Consider the following 7,487-nt stretch of genomic DNA (forward strand, 5'->3'; position numbering starts at 1 on the left):
TTTTCGAGACAGGGTTTCTCTGTGGCTTTGGAGCCTGTCCTGGCACTAGCTCTGTAGACCAGGCTGGTCTCGAACTCACAGAGATCCGCCTGCCTCTGCCTCCCAAGTGCTGGGATTAAAGGCGTGCGCCACCACCGCCCGGCTAAGTTGTATAAATTTTAAACATACCCAATTAACAAGACACACATACGGAACACATAAAATTCATACATTCAAAACATGCATTTAAAACATTTAAAACAGGGGCTGGAAAGATGGCTCAGTAGTTAAGAGCACTGACTGCTCTTCCAGAGGTCCTGAGTTCAATTCCCAGCAACCACATGGTGGCCTACAGCCATCTATAATGAGACCTAGCGCCCCCTTCTGGCTTGCGGGCACACATGGAAGGAATGCTGTACATATAATAAATAAATAAATATTAAAAAAAAACATTTAAAACAGTCAGAATCACACACATGTGGGCATATCGTTCACATACATCTTTCATACATATGAATCAAACAAGAAACATCCCAGGCATACGCTGCTCTCTTAGGTCAGCCCACAGCCAGGCAGGAAAGAGGGACCAGCCACTCTGGGCTGCAGCAAGAAGGGTGGAAACAGAGAAGTAGAAAAGAAGCCAGGCGGGAAAGTGACCCACCACCCTGGGCTTCAGCAGGAAGGTCAGAGGATCTCAGTATGGCTGGATCACGTGCCAGGAGCAACTGCCAATAAGTGGCCATGTCCCTGGGGAGGAGGTACAGTTTCCACGAGTGAGGTAGGAAAGATCCAAAGCCTGTAATCTCTGGAGTCCCAGAGATTAAGGGAGGACTGGATAAAGGGCACAGGCTGTTTTTCGTGGTTCATCAAGCACAGAAGCAGAGGCCGGGACTCCAAGCCTAAGAGACACATGGTTGCCCAGTACTGGGTCTTAAAATGAGAAACTACCATGGAGAGACAAACCCTCACTTACGGGCAGGGGGAGGCTTACCAATTTTAGCTGACATGTTGGATGAAGGGGTCTGGCAATCCTTTAGTTGGAAGAGTGACAAGATTGAAGGTTACAGTGGTCTTCAAACTGCCAGCAGGCAGGAGGAACTTCCAGGAGAGCTCAGTCTTACAGCACCAATATAATGATTCTACATGAGAGGAACCTTGGCTGGAAGGAGCCAAGCATCCCCATGGTGGGCAGGAGACAAATACACCATTCAGACAGAGCTTATGTAGGGGTGTTATTGAGATAAAGGGAACAGGAGAAGGGGGAAGGTTTTATTCCTTTTTATTATTTATTTATTTATTTATTTGGTTTTTCGAGACAGGGTTTCTCTGTAGCTCTGGTGCCTGTCCCGTCCCGGAACTAGCTCTTGTAGACCAGGCTGGCCTAAAACTCCCAGAGATCTGCCTGCCTCTGCCTTCCGAGTGCTGGGATTAAAGGCGTGCGCCACCACCGCCCAACTATTCCTTTTTAAAGATATAAAAGGGGAAGGGGAAGGCCAGACCCACAAGGGGCAGCTGGTCCCACGAGGGATAGCAGCAGGCAACCCGTGGCCTTGGCGGGTCCCCCAGGCCTGGGTAATCCCCTGAGGCCTTGGCCGGTGACCCTGGCAGGTGGGAGACCAGAGCAGGTGAGAAACAGACAGATACATCATGCAGAGAGAGTTTGAGTATAGAGTTTATTCAGTGGGTTATGGAAGGGAAGGGGCAGGAAGAGAGGGAAAGGGAGAAGGGGGAGAGAGAGAGCAGAAGTTACCTCTTTGGGAGAGAGATGGAAAAAGAGAGTGCAGGCTGGAGGAGGTGAGATATCCACTTCCATGGGTAGAAGGGGAGGGGTTGGGAGAGGCCAGGACTTGTCTCTTAAAGGGACAAGTATCCAGGTGACAAACTAGGCCAGCAGATCATAACTTTCCATCTCTCTTTTTTTTAATTTATTTTATTTATTATATATAGTGTTCTGTCTACATGTTTGCCTGAACGCCAGAAGCGGGCACCAGACCTCATTACAGATGGTTGTAAGACACCATGTGGTTGCTGGGAGTTGAACTCATGACCTCTGGAAGAGCAGTCAATGCTTTTAACCTCTGAGCCATCTCTCCAGCCCCCATTTTTTTTAAATACACTGAAAAACCAAAGGACCCATCTCTTTCTTATAATAAAAAGGCGGGAAGTTAAGCACAACAGGTTAAAAGAATTGGGATGGCAGGTTCTCAAGACTACTTCCTGTATATTTGTGGGCGCTGTCTTGGGGGGACCTGAGAAATCTGGGTGCTGGTCACATCCTGGGGTAGCTGGTCGCTTTACTCCTGTCCAGGGTTTGTGGTGTGGAACTGTCTGGTGTCTCTTGGACCTGGCAAGGTGTTGACAGAACAGAGGACAGTGTTAAGTTTAGGAAGAGAAAAAAAATATCAGGACCAGGGAATTGAGAGGGGTGTATCTGACCTATTTAAGGTGGATCCTTCAATTCGGCTCCCTGGAACTCACAAGAATTCTTTGGTTTTGTGAAAACCTAAGTTTTAGACATATACATTGTATAAATAGTAGCATATTTATGTCAGAATGACTGTGACATGTTTTTGCACAATGAAAAGTATTTTTAAAACTATGGAAGGCAGCATGAGAGAGAAATTTAGTAACTTCTATCTGTCCTCATACCTTTATATACAGTATACAGTTTAATAACTTGCATTTGTATTTTACTGAAATTTGTTTGATGAGGTTGTCCTTTTAAACCTACAGAACCCCTCAGCTGTCAAACTGCATCAGAGATCTTTGAGAAGGATAAAAGTTTACTTGAGTTATTGATTAAAAAACGACAGAGAACACAGTCGGTTGGCACCTAGAGCTACTCCTCAGGGTCCTCCATGGTTGTTGAGAGTCGTATTTGCCTTTTGCTGTTTAGTGCAGGGCCGGCCACGTTTTAGAAGATCTGATGGGTTAGAAATCTGCAGGAAGACAAGCCTACCCTTACCTGAGCAGCTAGGCTGTCTATTCCAGTGATTCTGTCCACTGGAGATATTCAGTTTAGATGAAAGGCAGTTTTTCCCAGTGGTCAGCACTTGGCAGTTGATCAAGCAAATTGCAGATGGACATTATTCTGTGCCCATTTGTCTTCTGTCTTCTTTGGAGGAAGTAGAGTACTGCTGCTAGGAGCCAACCTGTCTGTTATGAAAAGTCTTTTAATAATTAAACATTTAAATGCCAAATTCCCCAGATCTCTGAGCAGTTGAGGGATATTTATTGGTTATGACTACAGGGTAGAATCTGCCTGGAGGGCTGAGTCCATCCAAGCTTGGCTGTAATGGCTCTCACTTAACAGGTGAGATTTATACTTGTGAAAGACAAAGAAGGAAAACCTGTTTGCAATAGAAGCTTACAATAGTCGAGAACAGCTTAATATATTTTAAAGCAGGTTGGATTACATATACAGTATTTTTGTAAGAGACTTAGAAGTACATACCAATTTAAAACATGAGACTTATTATTTTATAGTCTGGAATGAGATATAGTGAACAGACAATTATTTAACATTTAACAGTAAATATACGTACATGTACACACAGTTGAATTTTTGTTTTATATACATAAAGTTAGATGAAAGGTGAGTGAGAAGAAGCTGGCTGGGGCGGGACCTCATGTGGAGATCCTGCTGCCAGAGCTCTTTGGGTAGGGGTGGAACCTCTAGCTCCTCCCTTTGTTAAGCTCAAAGAAAATGGCATCAGCCATGGTTGTCCACGTGGTGTGACTACTTAAATTTAGCCATCACTGGTAGAAATTAGAAAAGTGGTTTATTTTAATAGGTAAAAAACGTGACAACAGCGAAAACGATGCAAACCCTGGGGCAACTAGCCAGACATCTCCAGGCTAGTGTGGGGTTTGACAATAAAGCCAAGCTGATTCCCGGCTCATCGGCTCAGAAACCAGGGCCTAAGACTGGACCAAGCAGTCCTTACAGTGGAGAGGATCACTTATGGAGGTCCAAAGACAACACACACACACACACCAAAAAAAAAAAAAAAATCTGAGCAGTATGAGAACCACTGAGTGGTCTGCTCACATTTTCAGCTGTGGGGAGCAATGAGGCAGAAAAATGAATGCACCACTCAGTGAGTGCAGTGCTAAGGGAGAAGTAGAGAAAGGGCAATCGCATGAGAGGCTCTAGGCCAGAAAGGGACCAGTCTTACCAGTTGTCCCAGTGGACTGACGAAAAGTTGGGAAGTGGGCTGGTAGAAGGTCCAGGTTTAGGATTTTCGCCCACAGCGCAGCAGTGGTAGAAACAGGGCTCCATGAATGGTGGGGGCAGGGGGATAAGGGAGTGGGAGGAGTGTTGCAGGACAGAATGCCCATTATACCACCAAGCTGGGAACCAGAGCCGAGCCCACAAGATGAAGCAGGGCCCAGCAGCCACGGGAGAAGTGGGGAAGGGAAAAAAAAGTGGGGGGGAGAAGGGAAAGAGGCAGAAGTTGCCTCTCCAGAAGAAAGGCAGAGAGAGAGGAGGGGGAAGAGTAAAAGGAATTTACAAACAAAAAAAAAACGTAAGTAAACCATGAGACTAGGCAAGGAATACCTCAGTAAAGATGGTGGGACTTGGTCACCCAACCTGCCCTTAGTTATGATGGCGGTTAGGTAGCCTAACCTTAGTCAAAATGGCAGTGGTCACATGTTGTATGGAGAAACCAATTTTTTTTTAAGGGAGAGAGAGAAAGAGATGGAGAAATTCATAAATTCATAGAGAGAAAGGGGAAGAGGAAGAAGGGGAGAGGTAGGCAGAGTTTTGCCTTTTCAAAGGACAGGGTACTGTTTGCCATGCATGCAGATATGACATGGGGTGACACATTCTGACTGGTCTTCGAAGGGCAGGGGCAGGTTTGCCTGGATGCTAACAAACACTTGTACACATTAAATAAAAAATTTTTAAAAAGAAACTCTGTCTAGATAGATAGATAGATAGATAGATAGATAGATAGATAGATAGATAGATAGATAGATAGATTCCAGCAACTAGAGCAACAACCACTCACATGATAGCTTACAACAGCTGTAACTTCAGGTCCAGGATTTGTCCCTCTCTTCTGACCTCTATGGGCACCAGCATGCTTGTGGTATACATACAGATATGCAGGCAAAACACTCATACACATCAAATAAAATAAATCTAAAAATGATAAAAAAGGAAAAAAGGCTCTATTAGGTCTTTCAAAATAACTGTACCCATTACTTCTTGGGCTCCCTTGGGTTGAGCTAGCTTAGAGACAGAGAATTATGAACTCACCAATGTCTTAGAAACAAAGAATAATCTGAGGGTAGCACAAAGGACCACGCAAACAAAGCAAAAGTAACCTGGCAAAGCAATTTCTTTTTGTAAAAAGGATGTACCAGAACCCAAAGTGTTCTAGGAAGAGAATGAAGAATGAACTAAAAGGAAGACATGACTACTCTTAGAGCATGGAGATTGAGGAAGAGTCCAGGCTGATCAGGCATGGCCGGCAGCTAAATCTGACAATGAGAGGAGCCCCCAACCAAGAGAGGCAGCCCTGGCTAGCCAGAATGGCTGAGTTATATAGGGATCAGACTGGGGGCGGGAAAGGTTAGGGAAGTAGGGTGAGGAGCATTGGGAGGAACCACAGGTACTGAGTGAGGTTTGGCCTGGGTTTGAGACCTAACAGGAAGCACACTTGGTTGTTATTCTAACACAGGTGATCAGTTTGTCTTTTCTGATTGGCTGAGGTCAAGCCTCAGTCTTTAAAGATTGGCTAATTTAAAAAAAAAAATCAGCACAAAGGAAATGATAGAAAAGGGGAAGGGGACAAGTTCTCTCCAGTTCTGGAAATGCAGAGGGCGCTTGTGTAAAAAAAAAAAAAAAAAAAGAATTACCGGGTGGTGGAGATTAAAAGATTTGCATGCAGGTTTTACAAGGTAAGGGAGATTTAAAAAAAAAAAAAAAAATCTTACAAATGGAGCAGATATCTCCAAATTATTTTAAACATATCCTCTGAAGATGCCCAATAAGGGTATGTGAATTTTGCTTCTTGACATCTGCTGACAGTATGTATGCTTGCTGATTTTGGATTTTTTTTTTCTTATGGATTTTTTAAAGAGAGGTTTTTTATGTAGCCCTGGCTAGCCTTGTACTCACTATGTTGCCAAGGCCAGCCTTAAACTCCTGGCTGTCCTCCTACTCAGCTTCCAGAATGCAGGAATGATAGGCACTTACTGAGCACACCTACTCTTATTTTTTTTCTCATTTTTATGCAAAAACCATATGTGCTCCCTTTCTCTGTTTGAGGCCCTGGAGGTCATTTGAGCTTCCCCAGAGAAGAGGATCAGCGTCAGCGCACAGGTTATATAAGTGCACCTGATAGCGGTGTCTAGTTACTCTGCTGGGGTTGTTGGGGAAAAGCCTGGTCTCTGCAGCCCCAGTGAGGAGTCAAGGCATCTTCAGATAAACAGCTCCTGGCTTTGATGACCATCTCATTAGAGTCTTATGGGGGGGAGGGAGGGAATCAAGCAACAAATACAGCGAAACAAGGCTTTTCTATGATTTGCTTCTTTGTTTCTGTCAGAAGAAATAAAGAATATTCTGGGTGTCACACAAAATATGTAGTCCAACTAGCCAGTTCTTTTGTTTAAAAAAGAAGAAAGGAAGGAAGGAAGGAAGGAAGGAAGGAAGGAAGGAAGGAAGGAAGGAAGGAAGGAAAGAAAGAAAGAAAGAAAGAAAGAAAGAAAGAAAGAAAGAAAGAGAAAGAAAGAAAGAAAGAGAGAAAGGTGTGCCAAGACCCAAACCAACTAGTCACACATTGGGCCAGGACATTGCTTGATTTTTTTTTCTAACAGGTGATGACTATGTCTTTTTCCTGGCGTCTGACCTCACAGCCTTTTGAGATTGGCTAATTTTTGAAGTGTCATCAGAAGGGAAATAAAAAAAGGAGGGAAGGAGTCAGACACTTAGGTGACTTAAGTTCTAAGTATATAGTAGGGCCTTTGTCTAACCCTAAACAAAGATTTTACTAGGTTGGAGGAGTAAACATTTGGCATAAAGGCTTTACCAGGGAAAGATAAAAGGATTTGAATACCTTTCCATAAGCAAAGGCTTTACAGTGTTTAATAGAAAACCTATTTTTAAAAATATTTCTTACAGTTGCCTATGTAATTAAACATGATTTTATTGGTTGTTTAAATAACCAATAAAGGTGATATTCTAAAGATGAGTCAGATGTGGACCAAGGGACAGCCACTTGGGGATGTAGCAAGGTCTCCCATAAGTATTTTGGCAGAGAATAAATTCTATAGCAGCCTCTTTGTCCTTCATGCAAGGTCCCTCGCCAAACAGGGGTGGACTGCAGGAGAGATGTGATCAGGGTCATGCATGTTCAAGGTCCTTGCTTAGCCTACATGTTTTTTTTTTTTTATTTTCTTTTCCGTGGCTCTCAAGAACACTGCAAACTACCACACAAGCTAGGCTAGGCCACCTATGCCAACACACCAATTAAAGAGACAGGCAGTAGCGAAAAGTA

General features: G+C 43.8%; 1 protein-coding gene across 5 annotated transcripts in view; it reads left to right on the forward strand.

Moving 5' to 3' along the window:
- The window catches only part of Dnaaf9 (dynein axonemal assembly factor 9), a 143,466-nt gene that overhangs the window by 88,842 nt on the left and 47,137 nt on the right, over nt 1–7,487 (forward strand). The window lies entirely within an intron of this gene.

Source organism: Alexandromys fortis, unplaced genomic scaffold (assembly GCF_014885135.2).
Source record: "Alexandromys fortis isolate MF-2015 unplaced genomic scaffold, M_Fortis_MF-2015_v1.1 scaffold_6, whole genome shotgun sequence".
Lineage (NCBI taxonomy): Eukaryota > Metazoa > Chordata > Mammalia > Rodentia > Cricetidae > Alexandromys > Alexandromys fortis.